Source organism: Gossypium arboreum, chromosome 11 (assembly GCF_025698485.1).
Source record: "Gossypium arboreum isolate Shixiya-1 chromosome 11, ASM2569848v2, whole genome shotgun sequence".
NCBI lineage: Eukaryota > Viridiplantae > Streptophyta > Magnoliopsida > Malvales > Malvaceae > Gossypium > Gossypium arboreum.
This window is the reverse complement of record NC_069080.1, coordinates 13,906,361-13,924,157: the sequence shown is the minus strand read 5'-3', so window position 1 is coordinate 13,924,157 and position 17,797 is coordinate 13,906,361. Positions and strand designations below refer to the sequence as shown.

The 17,797-nt window shown below is 36.8% G+C and overlaps 1 long non-coding RNA gene and 1 other non-coding gene across 2 annotated transcripts; one reads left to right on the top strand and one right to left on the bottom strand.

Moving 5' to 3' along the window:
* The first annotated feature begins 1,535 nt into the window (after nucleotides 1–1,535).
* LOC128284371 (uncharacterized) lies at nucleotides 1,536–3,352 on the top strand. The gene is made up of 2 exons (XR_008274800.1): nucleotides 1,536–1,747; nucleotides 2,457–3,352. It is a non-coding gene; the product is annotated as an uncharacterized LOC128284371 (long non-coding RNA).
* A 1,390-nt stretch (nucleotides 3,353–4,742) lies between these two features.
* LOC128284546 (small nucleolar RNA R71) lies at nucleotides 4,743–4,849 on the bottom strand. The gene has a single exon (XR_008274970.1). It is a non-coding gene; the product is annotated as a small nucleolar RNA R71 (small nucleolar RNA).
* Between the last annotated feature and the right edge of the window lie 12,948 nt (nucleotides 4,850–17,797).

Below are 17,797 nucleotides of genomic sequence, written 5' to 3'. Positions count from 1 at the left end.
ATGCTTCTAATCCTATGGCATGCCAACTATATCCAACTTAGTCTGATACTGTTAATAGGATTTTTCAATCACTTTTCAATTCATCATCAACAATTAATATACATTTTAAGTCAAATATTCACAAGTCAACATAATGACACAATATCAATACTTACCTTATTCTCAATAACCATACATAATAATAATAATGCATCAAAATAACTATTGAGTTCGATTATAGATTTACAAACCAAAATTCTTGGATCACTCTTCATTCAACATTCAATTTTTACTTACACTTTAATTAACTCCTAATCAAAACTAACTTTGTTTTATTTATAATTTATTCATTATTTTTACTCAATTAACACTTAAAACTAAATTTAACTCTCTAATTTTCATCATAATTCTCTAATTTCGAATTTCTTTCAATTTAGTTCCTACTATTCAAAACTTATGGTTTATTCAACAATTCAATCCCTTTTCCATTTCTAACTTGAAATTCTATCAATTTAACCCCTAATTCTTCAAATTGTTTAACATGAACAATATCTAAAAATCTACTAACTTTCAAAATTTCCACATAAATCAAGCAATATTTGTCTTTAGGATTCCAAACACATCAAAATTACAAGAAAATAAACTAAATTAACTTACCAATTAAGCTTCAAACTTTGAAGCCCTAATTTTCCTTTTTCTTTCCTTTGCTTCATTCTTTTGTTTCTTTATTCTTTTATTTACTTTTTAGTAATTGTTTATTATATTATTATAATATTATATTAATTTAATAATTATTATTTCTTATATTATAAGTAAATCCATGTGTATAATAGAAATGTATGTATAGTAATATTACACATGTATTTCTTTATTACAACACAATTGTCATAATTTGATTTATTTTATTTACTTTATTTAATTAATATAATACAATAATATAATAATAAAATAATATTTACTTAAATTATAAGTAAATATATAATAATTATTAATATATGTATATTATTTATACACATGGAAATTATTTTATGACACACATGTCAATTTATGGTTTAATTGTTTATTTAGTCCTAAAATTTTTCTTCATTCTACAATTCAACTTTTACTCTATATTCAATCTAGTCCTTATATCTAATTAACCTTATTTTAAGCTAATTTACCTAACTAAAATCTAATTAGCCACTCAATTAACTTCGTAAAGATTTCTAATACATATTTACGAATCCGTTTTACGAAAACAATAACCCGTAAATACACTTTTCCCATAACCAACAATTTAGGGTCGTTACGTAAAATATAAAAAGAAAATATAAGGTTATTGTTAGGAGGAAAAAATTCAATTAAAATGACTATATATGTTCATTTTTTATTTGTTTAGATTTATATATACTTTAATGGACACTTATTATCTAAATCTCACTCGTGGATAGTAAACCGAAAAAGCATTGATTACCCCATTTAAATGTGAGATAAAGGGCCCAATACTATTAACTATGGGCCACGGTCAGTATCCGGAGAACTTATTTTCCTTGCAGAGCAGTTGTCGTTTCAAGTGTGAACCACAATCTAGTAGCCCTGCGTTTGACAATGTTTCACCGATTTCGCTGCAACCATCTTCTTCGGTTTATTTCAAACAATTTCGACTGAAGGAAACAGTAGCTGTTGAACTGTTTTTTTCCTCCTAATGTTAAAACAATGGTTCGGTGACTTGTAAATGGTTTCCATTTAGCTCAATCACCCCATTATTTTCATGCAACTGAAGCCTTCGGTAAGCGAATAATGGGATACAATTAACTCTCTGTCTTTGACTTTTATTGCCTTCCATATTTATTTTACTACCATAAGCTATTGGAATAGTTTTTCAGATGTTGGGGTCATGTTCAAGGTATGATATAAACCGAGATATGATTCTTCTTGGTTTCTCTATTTCAAGATTATGCATCTAGATTTAATACCTTGGAAATTGTTGTAGTTATGGGGAAAGTCGAGGGACAAGGAGAGTCTTGGCATAGTCGTGTAACGACAGTCACTATAGGGCCAGAATACTGCAGGCAGAACTTACTAAGAAACTGATGAATCTTCTTGAAGACATCAATGATTAGATGTAAAAGTCGTGTATAATTATTGATGAATTCTTTTTGGGTATTTTTCTCTTATGGATATTCTCATAATTGATTTGAGTAACTTTTGTCTGTTCATGCTATGATCATGTTAATGAGTTAATCTGTGTAAGCAAGTCTATTAGTTGTAGTTGTTATTCAAGCAGTAAGCTACAGTTAAACGGTTAGCAAGTTGTTAGCAAGGAGAAGTTATTCGTAGGTTCTATGAATACTATAATCATAATGTACAGAGGCAGATTAGAAGTACAAATACAGAAATATTTTCTTCAAAATTAAACATAGTTTTCTCTCTATTCAATTTCAGTATAGCTTCATTTACAATTCACAAACTTACCATTGCTTTCAATATGGTATCAGTCGCATAAAGGTTCTGGAGACCTATTTCCATGACCACCACTATCTTTACCGATTCTGCCTCCGTCAAACCTGGATGTCCGGCGTTCACCAGTGCTCGACTTGTCCAATCATTTCCTCACTATGAGACAATCAAGTTAGATGAAGGCATATTGTTCCATGGCAACAGTATGTTCGGTTAATTGTAGACAAATATAAGTTGACTGGGTTTCTGGATGGAACGTTGTTGATAAACCGTAAGATATACATATTTTTACCCCATGCTTGACATATTTATGGATGATTTTTCCTTGGTTTTATTGAATTCGATGCTCCTAATCCTTTAATTTCATATTTTATACTCAGGAGAGCTTAGGATAGCAAAAAGAGCAAGAAACGGGCCAAAAACGGACAAATTGGGCCTAAATCAGTGTTGCACATGACCTAGGCACTTCCACACGGATAATCCACACACCCGTGTATGACACACAGGTAGACTACACGCACGTGTCTCATGGCCGTGTCGACTAAGAACCAACTCAGAATTGCACACGGCCTGAGCACCTTTACATGGGCGTGGCACATGGCCGTGTCTCTGCCGAGCCCAAGCCTAGTTCTATTAGGAAAATGGCACTTTTGAGAGTTTTGAAGCATTACAAAGCCTATATAAACACCCTAGAAGAGGATTAGGGGAGGAAACACAGAGTTGGAGGCAAAAAATACTCAAGAACAGCCGTCGGAATCACCTCAGAGCAAGGATCTACATCAAGACTAAAGATTTCCATCCAATTTCCTAGAAGTTCTTTGGGTTTCTTTATGTTTTGTTGTTTTCCAAACTTTGAGATGTTTTCCATTATTATTATGAACTAAACTCCCTAAATACCTAAAGGAGATGAACCCTATGATGAATCTTATTACTATTTGAATTATATGATAAAGACTTATTCTTATTCTTAATTGTGAGTTCTAAATTCTTGTTTTAATATTCCAGAGTATTAATTCAGGTTTTGATGTGCTTATTCAGTGGAGCAAAAGCCCCTGTTTAAGAGTAGATCATCCATAATTAAACGAAGTTGAATGCAATCCTAGAGATAGGATGACATAACTCTGCCGTATTAGAGTCAAATCTAATAAGGGAATCTATAGATCGAGTTAATGCGACAATAGGAGTTTTCATTAGAAAGAGATTTCAATTAATCAACCTAAAGTCAGTTGTTCTTAGTCTCGAGAGAGATATTAACATAAATTAGGGATTTCTACAGATTAAGTTAAGTGAATAAATTGTCTAATTCAGAAGTAATAAGTGAAGTCTAAGTGGATTCTTCCTTAAATATTGTCTTCTCCGTCGGTTTTTCCTAAAGTATTTTTCAAACTTGATCTTTGTCGTAATCTTAGTTAATTAGATAAATAGTTTTAGTTTAAAAACACACTTTAATTCTTAGGCTAGATAATAAAAAGATAGTAATTACTAGTACTTTTAGTCCTTGTGGATACGATATTTTCAGTCTCACCATAACTATACTACTGTTCGATAGGTGCGCTTGCCTTAAGTCAAATTTTTAGTTAGTTTCACGACCATCAAGTTTTAGGCGCCGTTGCCGGGGATTAAAATATTAGGACTGCTTAATTTTTATTACTTTAGTCATTTATTTTATTGTAATTTAATTTAATTTAATTTTTTTTATATCACTAAATTTTCTTTTATTTACTTCTGACAGGTTTTTATAGTTTATGACTAGATGAAACCCGTCAGGACCTCTACTTTTTGTTAGTGAGATCGAAAGCACAGCTTGCAGAAACAGAAGAGAAATAAGGCGAAGCCTACGATACATAGAGGAAGGACAATAGGACGATATTCAAACCACAACCGAGGAGATGACTGATAATCAAAATAATCAATTACCTCATGTGGCTATTGTAGACCCAGTAAATCAGAATCCTGCTCCTCATACTATGTATGATTATGTTAAACCTACTTTAACAGGAGCTGAATCGAGTATAGTTAGACCTGCTATTGCTGCAAATAATTTTCAACTGAAACCTAACACGATTCAAATGATACAACAGTTTGTTTAGTTTGATGGTTTGCAGGACGAGGATCCAAACACTCATTTGGCAAATTTTTTAGAGTTCTGTGACACTTTTAAGATCAATGGCGTTTCTGATGATGCCATACGCCTTTGGTTGTTTCCATTCTCATTGAAAAACCAAGCTAAACAATGGTTGAACTTGTTCCCACGAGGGTCAAACACAACTTGGGAACAAATGACCGAAAAATTTTTACTAAAATATTTTCCAGCTAAAACGACTAAACTAAGGAATGATATCTCTTCTTTAGTGCAGATGGATCTAGACACCCTGTATGATGCATGGAAGAGATACAACAACCTATTAAGAAGGTGCCCTCACTATATATTACCTCTATGGCTGCAGGTTCAGACTTTTAACAACGGTGTGAATCCCTCAACAGGGCAACTTATCGACGCAGCCGCCAGTGGAACTTTAAACAATAAAACACTTGAAGAGGCTTATGAGTTTATAGAAGAAATGTCACTGAATATTTATCAGTTGCAAGTCATGAGGACAAAGCCGACGAAAGCGGCCGGCGTTTTTAATGTCGATTCAGTTACCATGCTCTCAAATCAGGTAGAACTTTTGAATAGAAAAATTGATGGGTTACTGGGTTCTTCACAGGTTCATCCAGTAATGCATGTGATGCAAGTGGAGTTGGAACGAGTAATTCAGAATACTCACCCTATGGCCACAACATGAAGAACGAACAAATGAATTATATAGGTAATAATCCTCGACCTCAAAATAATCCTTATAGTAACATTTACAATGCATGTTGGAGGAACCATACAAATTTCTCATGGGGAGGCCAAGGGAATCAGAGACCACCACCCCCTCCAGGCTTCCAACAACAACCTTACCAGCAAAAGAAAAACCTGAACCTTGAGGAGATGATGACAAAATTTATTTCGGTAGCGGAAACCCATTTTCAGAACACTAAAACTGCACTTAAAAATCAGCAAGCATCGATCCAAGGGCTCGAGAATCAAATTGGCCAGCTGGCTAAGATGATTTCAGAGAGACCACCAGGAAGTCTACCCAGTAACACCGATCCCAATCCAAAAGAGCATGTGAAAGCAGTTACACTAAGAAGTGGGAAAGTGTTAGCTAAATCTGAAAACAAGCCACCACAAGAAGCTGACAGAAACAAAAGAGAGGAGGTAAAACCCGAAAACAATGACAATCCAATGCCAAAGGAATATAAACCACCAATACCATATCCAGTAAAGTTGAAGAAAGACTGCATGGATGTACAATTCAGTAAATTTCTTAAACTTTTTAAACAACTACATATTAACTTACCTTTTGTTGAAGCTATATTGCAGATACATACATATGCAGAATTTTTAAAGGAGCTTCTAACGAATAAAAGGAAGTTTGAAGACTTATCTATACTGGAACTTAACGAGGAATGCTCAGTCATACTCCAAAATAAACTGCCAACCAAACTAAAAGATCTAGGAAGTTTTACTTTTCCCTGCTTAATTGGTAGTTTGAATGTTGAGAAAGCACTAGCTGATTTAGGTGCTAGCATTAATTTTATACCATATAAAATGTTTAAACAACTTGGTCTTGGGAACCTAAACCCACTAGGATGAGTATTCAACTAACTAATAGATCTGTTAAATATTCTAGGGGTATTATAGAGAACGTACTTGTAAAAGTAGATAAATTTATATTCCCTGTTGATTTCGTTGTGTTTGACATGGATGAAGATGTTGAAGTGCCTTTAATTCTAGGTCGTCCATTTTTAGGCACTGCTAAGGCTGTTATTGATGTGGGTGATGGTAAACTTGTGCTTAGAGTAGGTGACGAAGAGATTATTTTTAAAATTTATGATGCCATGAGATTTTCTAGGGAACAGGATGACTCATGTTATTTTATTGACTCTATTGATCATGCTACTCAAGATTCTTTTCAAGAAATCGTACATAAGGACACGTTGGAACTGTGTCTTGCTCAAGGAGAGGAGGTAGATGATGATGATTCTGAGATAGGTAAGATAAAAGCTGAACTAAATTCCAATAAACCCTTCCCCAGACAAGCGGAATATGAGGGTATTAAGGCAAACAATGAACTTAAGCAAAAACCCTCTATTGAAGAACCTCCTAACCTGGAACTTAAACAATTGCCAAATCAATTGGAATACGCATTCCTTGGAAATAATTCTACATTACTAGTGATTATTGCTTCTAACTTGCAACCAAGGAGAAAGAGGAATTACTCCAAGTATTAAGAGAGCATAAAAGGGCCATAGCTTGGAAAATTTCTGACATTAAAGGGATCAGCCCTTCTTTTTTCACCCACAAAATTTTAGTGGAAGATGAATATAAGCCATGTGTGTAAGCTCAAAGATGACTGAACCCCAACATGAAAGAAGTTGCTAAAACTGAGGTACTTAAACTCCTAGATACTGGAATTATTTATCCTATTTCTGACAGTTCTTGGGTAAGTCCAGTACAGGTTGTTCCTGAGAAAGGAGGCATGACTGTTGTAGCCAATGAGAAGAATGAATTAATCCCAACAAGGACAGTCACAGGTTGGAGAGTTTGCATTGACTATAGGAAGCTGAATGATGCCACAAGAAAAGATCACTTCCCCCTGCCATTCATTGACCAAGTGTTGGAAAGATTATCAGGGAACATGTACTACTGCTTTTTAGATGGACTCTCTGGTTATTTTCAAATCCCAATAGCTCCTGAAGATCAAGAAAAGATGACATTTACATGTCTATACGGTACGTTTTCCTATCGTAGAATGCCTTTTGGATTATGCAATACTCCTGCTACTTTTCAGCGCTGCATGATGGCCATTTTTGACGAACTCGTAGAATACATCATGGAGGTATTTATAGATGACTTCTCAGTATTCATCAACTCTTTCCATCTTTGCCTTAAAAATTTGAAACGAGTTTTAATAAGATGTGAGGAAAAGAACCTTATGCTTAACTGGGACATAAAATTTCTAGTAAAGGGATTGAGGTTGATAAATCTAAAATTGAAACCATTAAAAAACTACCTCCCCCTAGTTCGGTTAAGGCTATTATAAGCTTTTTAGGATATGCTAGGTTTTATAAAAGATTTATTAAAGACTTTTCTAAAATAGCTAAACTTTTGACTAAATTACTAGAAAAATATGTGCCCTTTAATTTCGATCAAGATTGTTTAGAAGCGTTTAATACTTTAAAGGATAAATTGATTAATGTTCCAATTATAATCGCACCTGATTGGAATTTACCTTTCGAACTAATATGCGATGCGAGTGATTTTGTAGTAGGTGCAGTTTTGGGACAGCGAAGAGACAAGCATTTTCAACCTATCTATTATGCTAGCAAAACTTTGACAGCCATACAAGAAAACTACACCACTATGGAGAAAGAGCTACTAGCTGTGGTTTTTGCATTCAATAAATTTAGGTCATATCTAATATTGTCTAGATTTGTCGTTTATACTGACCATTCTGCTCTTCACTACTTTTAACTAAGAATCATTCGATGGATTCTGTTATTGCAGGAATTTAACTTGGAGATTCAGGATAAGAAATGAGCTGAAAATATCATGGGTGATCATTTTTCAGGCTTGAAAATTCAAGTACCAAAGAGCTAGATTAAGTTGAAATAAATAATTCATTCCTTAAAGAACAATTCTTTGCTATATTTGATTCTGAAGTACCTTGTTTTGCAGACATTGCAAATTTTTTAGCCGCTAACGTTATCCCAAAAGGGTTGACACATCAACAAAATAAGTGATTCTTTACTGATGTGAAAAACTACTTTTGGGAAGACCCTTTTCTTTTCCGTATATGTGCAGATCAAGTCATTAGGAGATGCGTTACAAGGTCAGAAGCATTTAAAATATTAGAGCATTGCCACTCAGTATCGACTGGGAGACATTACAGTAGAAATAAGACCGCACATAAAACACTCGAATCAGGTTTTTATTGGCCTACACTATTCAAAGACGCCAACAGGTATGTTGCTACTTACGATAAATGCCAATGAATAGGTAATATCTCTAAACGGGATGAAATGCCCGAAATGTACATGCTTTCATGTGAAATATTTGACATTTGGGGTATCAACTTTATGGGTCCATTCCTTAGTTCATTTGGGAATAAATACATCTTAGTAGACGTCGATTATATGTCCAAATGGGTGGAAGCCCAAGCTTTACCTACTAATGATACTAGAGTGGTAGTATGATTCCTTAAGAAATTCTTCTCTTGATTTGGAACACCTAGAGCAATTATCAGTGATAGGGGTACTCATTTTTGTAACACCCAATTTGATAAGACCCTTAAGAAATACGGAGTTCACCATAGATCAGCTACACCTTACCATCCTCAAACTAGTGGACAAGTCGAAGTAACAAACTGAGAACTTAAACGTATCCTAGAAAAGATAGTTGAACCAAACAGGAAAGATTGGACGATGAAAGTATATAATGCTTTATGGGCTTATAGAACTGCTTTTAAAACCCCCATAGGAACATCTCCTTACAGACTTGTTTATGGAAAAAGTTGTCATCTACCGTTTGAGTTAGAACACAAGGCATTCTGGGCTATAAAGTTACTAAACTTCGATCTCAAACTTGCAGGTGAAACATGTTGATGCAGTTGAACAAGTTAGATGAGTGGCGAACTAATGCATATGAGAATTCACGCCTATACAAGGAAGCCACGAAACACCGCCATGATACTCATTTAAAGCAACACAAGTAATTTGAAGCTAGAGATCTTGTCTTGCTATACAAATCAAGGCTCAAATTGTTTCCTGGGAAGCTAAAATCATGATGGTCAGGTCCATTCGTCATCCAAACTGTTTTTCCATATGGCACAGTAGGGGTAAGTCATCCAACTCACGGCACCTTCAATGTAAATGGACATCATCTTAAACTTTATAACAATGAGGACTTTAAGGATAATAGAGATGAGCTGCAGCTCTATGAACCTGCCTAAATATGTCACAAGGTAAAGTCGAGCTTAGACTTTAAATAAGCGCTTCTTGGGAGGCAACCTAAGCACTAACCTTACTAAATAGGGTTTAATTTTTCTTTAACTATTCATAGTTCAACTGCAGGTAATTTTGACATTTGAAAGGGGCGAACATGGCCTGGACCCACGGGCGTGTCCTAGGCCATGTGACACCCACAGGATGGAGACACGGGCATGCTTAGAACCGTGTAAACTTTGAGTACTTTAATGAGATGATCGACAGTATTGAACATGGCCTAGACCCACGGGCGTGGCCAAGGCCGTGCTGAAACAGGACTCACATTTTTCCCAAAACAGAGGTACACGGGCTATGACAAGGAAGCCACAGTCGTGCGATACGGCCGTGTGAAGCCCACGGTTAAGGGACACGGGCATGTCCCAGACCGTGGAAAAATTACACCTTAATTTTCACAAAAATTCAGTAGAGACACGACCTACGATAAAATACCAAGACCGTGCGAGTCGGCCATGGGAACCACACGGCCTGATACACGGGCATGCGTGATGCCATGTGTGGACTTGCCCAAAAATTGAAATAATAAATGAAGTCAAGATAGAGCACAAGTGAAAGCCACGGCCGTGCTTAAGGGCCGTACACAATCCTAACTAATGGACACGGGCGTGTTGGATGAGACACGGGCATAGGAGAAACAAAGGAAGCACCACATAGCCATGCGATTTGTTCACATGGTCGTGCCCCTTTTTAAACCCCACCATTTCCCTTTAAAACCTTAAACCTTAAAATCACCCCTATTTAAACTCCTATTCATCATCTCATTTCCCTATTCATCCCATTACCGTCACAACCCCCTTTTACTCCGGCCATCACCTCCGATGAACCACCGACAACAACTATTTTCCTTCTCCCTCCTTTCTTTACCTCTCATCGTAAACAACCACCCTTAAACCCCTCTCTCCTAATTTCCAACAATAGCCCAGCCCCTTGCAACCCCCCACCATCTGACCACCCCCTAAGTCAAGCCAGCAAAGCCTCCAGACCGCTTTCGTCATGCCACTTCTATCCTCCAGCCGACCCATCATCGATCCTCATCGGTTACACCTTATATCCTCCTCTTCTTTTCTTTATTTTCTTTTACTTTTCTTTTCTTTTATTTTATTCTTTATTTTATTTTAATTTTATCTTTCTTTTATTCATCCTTTATTTATCTACATTTATTTTCACTTTATTATGTCATTCTTATTTAGTTTAACCGATTATTCTTATTAATTTTATTAGTTTGGGATTCATTACCATATTTTATTCTACCATACTGCTTATAGGATCATCCTTACCTACTATTAGGTGTTTTGAATTTTTAGTTTAGTTTAGTCTAGTTACTAATCCTTCATTATGGCTAATTTAATTAAGTATACTGATGGCTTAGGAAATAGCACATATAGGACTCGATTCTACACTTTGATCATTTTTCTTATTAGTATTTATTTTCTCACACATTTAGTCCTATCCCCATATCCTATCCCATGATGTATTTGATTGGTATTCCAAATTTAGTCATATCACTGTTCTATCTTTTTCAGATACACCATGACAAATACTCGTGGGAAAAAAACTGCTGTCCCAGTTAATAAGAAAAGAAATGCGTCAGGTGCGACTTCCTCTAGTGCAAACACTGAAGTGCACCACCCTTTTCTCCAGTTCCCACCGGGCCCTCAGGAGGAACTATTTCAGATATTACAGCCCCGACCCCATAGTGTAGGCCTATGTATCGATTGGGCCGCACTGGAACAGATACGCCTAGCTGACGCCGTTCGAGCTCTTCTCGCTACCACCCTTTGGGACCAGTTCTTTGACATCGTCGAGCCAACTTATCTAGTGTTCACCCTAGAACTATGCTCGACATTTCATCTCTAAGTCGTCGTGACAGAGTTCGACGACTCAGGCACTGTTCAGTTCAGACTTGGCGGTCTAGTACGACAGCTCAATGTACCAGAGTTTGGCATGGCCTTGGGGTTGTATACGGACGAGTTTATGGAGACCGACCATTTCCCCCACCTCCACTGCCATATTCATCATTCACCTACATCGTGTTGGGTCGACCTCCGCCCTGCTACAGGCATTAATGATCCTAGCTGATCGAAGGCATCGACTCTACCTCCAACTCTGCACTATCCACACGCCATTTTGGCACACATATTAACTGGGAGGCGAGAGAGCACTGCGTCGTTAACACTCACGACGAATATTTCCTGTGAAGCATGAGCCATGGGCACACTTTTGATCTCGCATACTTTGTTGCCCTTGCTTTCCGCCACCAAACAGAATGACACCGAAAGGGAGTCATCAGCATCGGCCCATAAGTGACTCGTTTAGCATGATATTTTGGGCTCCTGAATACAGCGGCGCAGTCTTCATCTCTCACTTTTATTGGTTAGATGTCCCCACAGGGCATCCAAAGCATGCTCCATATGTGAATGATTCAGCGTTGTCGTGGGTTCGACCCTCCTCAGTACCGACTTGCACGAGCTGTCGATGAGGATGACGCCGAGGATATTCCTGATGATATCCCTGCATTTCAGGAGGACCCATCTTCACAGCCACCACCGAGTCACCGACCAATTCATGCGGCTACTTCAATATCTGAAGTTTTTGACCACCTTTATCGCTTTGAGCAGTATTACACTCAGCGATTCGACAACATCGATGCGACACTATAACAAATCTGCCAACAATTTCATATATCGCCTCCAGCACCACCACCTCACGATCCAGCTGTCGACGAGGACTATTAAGTCCATCTAATTTTTAAATTGTTTTGCTTTTTATTTTATTTTTATTTTGGCATTTCTTTTGCACTTTCATTATCAATTACTTACAAGACTTTTATTAGTATAATGTGAGTTTTATTTTATCTAGTTATTTCATTATTACTAACCTTAATAACCATATACATATAAATCCCTTAAATATTATCGATGGCATCGCAGTTTCAAAAGGTTCAGTCGATGGGTACTACTAAGGCATACACATACAATCATCCATGGCTGCCATGTCCTGCTCGACCACGACCATAGCCACCACGACACCGACCACCACAATAACCTCTTCGCTGGGCACTATTATTGTGGAACCCAACCTCTACCACCATCTTCACCTCTATCTACATGTAACATATACATCACTTTCAATACTTCTAAACCTGTTTCCGCTCTTTCAAGGATTACATCGAAATTCAGGGTAGTTTCGATTCTCTCTCTCTTATAATCTTATACTTATATTGTTATTATCTATCTCTGTACATTGAGGGCAATGTACACCTTAAGTGTGGGGAGGTTATTTATATGATTATCAGAGAATCCCTAAATTTTTTTCTTATTCTTAAATAATTTTCTCATATCATTATTAGAGTAAATTTTGATTGATCTATGATTTTTATTGATATGTTTTGAATTAAACCATAGGTAATTGTACATTAATTGTTTAAACTTTAAGACATTAGGGAATCAAGCATGATGAGTTGACTTTTGAGAAATAAAATTTCTAGGTTGTTTCCTTGAATTGAGGTATTATCTTGAAGTTTTGAATTTACAGGATTGACATCAAATACCTAAATTTTCGTGAGATTTTGAGCTTTTTAGAGCATATATCTTTCTTGCTCAGTGATTTTATTAGTTATGAGTGTGTCAATATTGATTTGTTATTCTAGAACTTACATTGATTATACATGTCGAGACCACACCCTTGATTTGATATACGAAAATGATAAAGGCATCTAGGTTTTAACCCATCTACCCCATAAAAAGCCTACCCACATAATTGACCCCTAGTGAACCCCTTTGAGCCTTAACTATTATTTCTTGAATCCTTTCATTAATGTTAACCCATAACTTGACCCTTTTTAATTTATTAAGAATTTTTACCTTTTTATTGACTCCCTTTTTATCGAGATTTAATTTGATTAGTTACCCATTTCTTTTTCATTCATTCTAGTTGCTGAATTATTTCTTATTATGTATTTATATTATTCTTATTCTTAAAAAAATGTATATTTATATTCATACAGTTACATATTGTTCTAAAGAGCTTGGATGAGTTAAAGTTGTTATGTTATGAAAAAGAAGCTCATATTTTTTGCTTTAGATAGTCCAAATTCTGGCACTTCCTTGTAATTCAGCACTTAGCCTCACTCTTCTAAGCTTGGTAATTTAGTTAAATTAATCTTGATTCTAACCCTCTTTTTCAACTTTTATCTACACCTTTAACCTAAGCCCCATTATAACCCTGTTAAAGACCTTTTGATTTGTGTATCATTCCATTATAGTGGCAGAGATTTGATTTTCATGCAAGCCTATGGTAATAACTTTCCATGTTTGACTATTGAGTGCTTAATTATTAAACCCTAAACACTTTGAGTGAATCAATAGTGAGGATGTCAACCTTGTCGATTTGGAATTAAAGGTGATTACTTAGATAAAGGGGGATACCTATAATTTTATGATTGAAATGCTCGATTTGGATTGTTTGAAACTTTAATGTTCTTATAGTTAAGCTCTTAGCATATGATTACTTGTGGATTATTTCGAACATTATTAGTAAGAATTATAAGTTGAGAAGAACTTATTTTAATTGTGAGTTGAGGATTTTGCTTGAGGATAAGCAAATGCTTAAGTGTGGGGATATTTGATAAACCGTAAGATATACATATTTTTACCCCATGCTTGACATATTTATGGATGATTTTTCCTTGGTTTTATTGAATTTGATGCTACTAATCCTTTAATTTCATGTTTTATACTCATGAGAGCTTAGGATAGCAAAAAGAGCAAGAAACGGGCCAAAATAGACAAATTGGGCCTAAATCAGTGTTGTACACTGCCTAGGCACTTCCACACGGGTAATCCACACGCCCGTGTGTCATGACCGTGTCGACTAAGAACCAACTCAATATTGCACACGGCCTGAGCACCTTCACACGGGCGTGGTACACGGCCATGTCCCTGCCGAGCCCAAGCCTAGTTTTATTAGGAAAATGGCTCTTTTGAGAGTTTTGAAGCATTCCAAAGCCTATATAAACACCCTAGAAGAGGATTAGGGGGGAAACACAGAGTTAGAGGCAGAAAATACTCAAGAACAGCCATCAGAATCACCTCGGAGCCAGGATCTACATCAAGACTGAAGATTTCCATCCAATTTCCTAGAAGTTCTTTGGGTTTCTTTATGTTTTGTTGTTTTCCAAACTTTGAGATGTTTTCCATTATTATTATGAACTAAACTCCCTAAATACCTAAGGGAGATGAACCCTATGATGAATCTTATTACTATTTGAATTATATGATAAAGACTTATTCTTATTCTTAATTGTGAGTTCTAAATTCTTGTTTTAATATTCCAGAGTATTAATTCAGGTTTTGATGTGCTTATTCAGTGGAACAAAAGTCCCTGTTTAAGAGTAGATCATCCATAATTAAACGGAGTTGAATGCAATCCTAGAGATAGAACGACATAACTCTGCCGGATTAGAGTCAAATATAATAACGGAATCCATAGATCAAGTTAATGCAAAAATAGGGGTTTTCATTAGAAAGAGATTTCAATTAATCAACCTAAAGTCAGTTTTCTTAGTCTCGAGAGAGATATTAACATAAATTAGGGATTTCTACGGATTAAGTTAAGTGAATAAATTGTCTAATTCAGAAGTAATAAGTGAAGTCTAGGTGGATTCTTCCTTGGGTATTGTCTTCTCCATCGGTTTTTCCTAAAGTATTTTCCAAACTTCATCTTTGTCGTAATCTTAGTAATTAGATAAATAGTTTTAGTTTAAAAAAACACTTTAATTCTTAGGCTAGATAATAAAAATATAGTAATTACTAATACTTTTAGTCCTTATGGATACTATATTTTCGGTCTCACCATAACTATACTACTGTTCGATAGGTGCACTTGCCTTAAGTTAAATTTTTAGTTAGTTTCACGACCATCAGTTTTCGGCTCCACTGCGATTTGTGCAGTCTCCGGAGGGCTCGCTAGTGCCGAATCCGAATGCGTCGACCTTTGTTCAACAGGACTGGTTACTAGTTTCATGGGTACTCTCTACGATTCATCTTTCTATTATGTCTTCCTTTACCGAAGCTAGACCGGCGTATGATATGTAGACCACCACCACAAGACTCTTTCCACAACCACCTGTGCGAAGATATCTCGCCTTCGTCATGAGCTTCATTCTATCAAGAAATGTAATCTTTCTGTCAAAGATTATGTTCCAAAGATTAGAAACCTGTGTGCCTTGCTTGAAGCATCAGGATCTCAAATCTTGGATGAAGAAAATGTTGAAATCGTCCTTACAGGGCTACCACTGAAGTTCGATGTCGTCCCCACTTTGGCTTCGTTCTCGTCGGAACCACTACCACTTCAGCACCTACTCGAAGTATTACTTGAGTACGAGAGTCGACAAGTGCGTGCGGTCCAAAAACTATCATTGCATGCCAACCTCGTGGAACTCGCTCCATCGCAGGTGATGGAGAGGTTTATATGCGGTGGATGTCCTCCGTCTAGGGGCCGTGGGATAGGCTTCCAATCACGCGTCCAGTGTCAGATTTGTAGTAGATTCAGGCATCTCACCGAATGATGTTTTTAAGGGTTTAATCGAGAGTTTGATGGCTCGTCGCCCATGGTTCGAGCGTTATATTCAGGTGATCGACCCGCTTCTGAGTTTTCCTTTCCATCGTCGGCCTCTGCTCTTCATCCTGGCTCATTTTTAGCTGCACTACAATGTGATTTGTTGGGAGGAAATTGGTGGCCAACCTCTCGATGAATGAGGTACTCAAATCCCTTTGTTCAAAGTCAATTTGAAACCAGTCAAAACGTGTTTATAGCTGGTCCGTACATTGGGTCTCATGATGGGTCAAATGCACATTTTGCAAATAGGCATGATTTGTCTCATACGCCTAGGCTTACTACTATTGGGCATTTTAGGCCGAATGGGCTTGGTGTTTCTAATAGAATTAATAGGTCGTCTGGCTCACGTCAAAGGTTTGGCACTTCAAATGATTTTGGGTCGAATGCTCCACCTATTCCAACTGGGCCATCTTCTAATTATGTTCAACTTGATCCATCTCTCGGTCATGATCACAATGTTAGGTCATCGGGCGGTGGTGTGTGTAATGCGCCTGGCCCATCCGTTCTTTGGTGAAACAAACCGAGAGCTCAGGTTTACACCAGTTCCGATCCATGTATTGGGCTCCCTCGTCTACCCGATTTGCATGTATTGGATTACTCTGATTCTTCTGGGTCTTATATCAATACCACTCAGTTTAGGTCTAATGGTGATGGCACTGACTCCTACATTCCTATGCCCGTTGGCACCTCGTCTTGGTACCCAGACTCCAGTGCTAGTCATCATGTCTGTCACGATACCTCGGCACTACATGACTCTATACCTTATTCAGGTACATCTTCTCTCTTAATAGGTGACGGGACTTCCACCATGATCTCGTTTATTTGTAATGCTATTTTACCTACGCAATATAAATTACTTCGTTTATCTAATATTTTGTGCGTACCGAGTATACGAAAGAATCTTTTGTCTGTGTCACAGTTTTCCACTGATAATGATGTGTTTTTTGAATTCCATCTGACATATTGTGCTACTAAGGACGCTATGGCCCTGGCAACTTTGCTGAAGGGCCACATTCGTGACGGACTCTACCATTTTTCTACGCTAGTTATATCTGCTCAATTTGCCGAAGCCCCGACTGCTCACAGTGGATTCCAAAATCCGTCTGAGGACTGTAATGTTTTCTCTTTGTGGCACAAACTTCTTGGTCACCCTTCTGCTTCTGTTGTTAAAACTGTTTTAGATAAGTGTAGTATTGCGTCAAATAAGTTTTGTCTTGATACTATATGTATTGCATGTAAAAAAGGGAAGTCCCATAAATTGCCCTTTCCAAATTTAACTACTGAATATTATGATCCATTTGCCTTGGTTGCCTCTAATCTCTAGGGACATGCGTCTGTTGCCTGTGGTAATAATTGGTATTATGTATCTTTTATTGGCATATGCACTCAGTTTACGTGGATTTATCTTACTCGTCAAAAGTCTCAGGCTGTGGAATGCTTCGTTCGATTTTAAAACTAGTTAAAACTTAGTTTGGCAAAACTATTAAATAGTTTCAAAGTGATTGGAGCGAAAAGTATTGCGCTTTCTCGTCTGTTCTAGCATCTCAGGGGATAATTTACCGGTTGTCTTATCCACATAATTTCAACAGAATGGAGTGGCTGAGCGCAAACATCGTCACATTATTGACATGAGTCCCATGCTTTTAGCTTAAAAGAATCTTTCTAT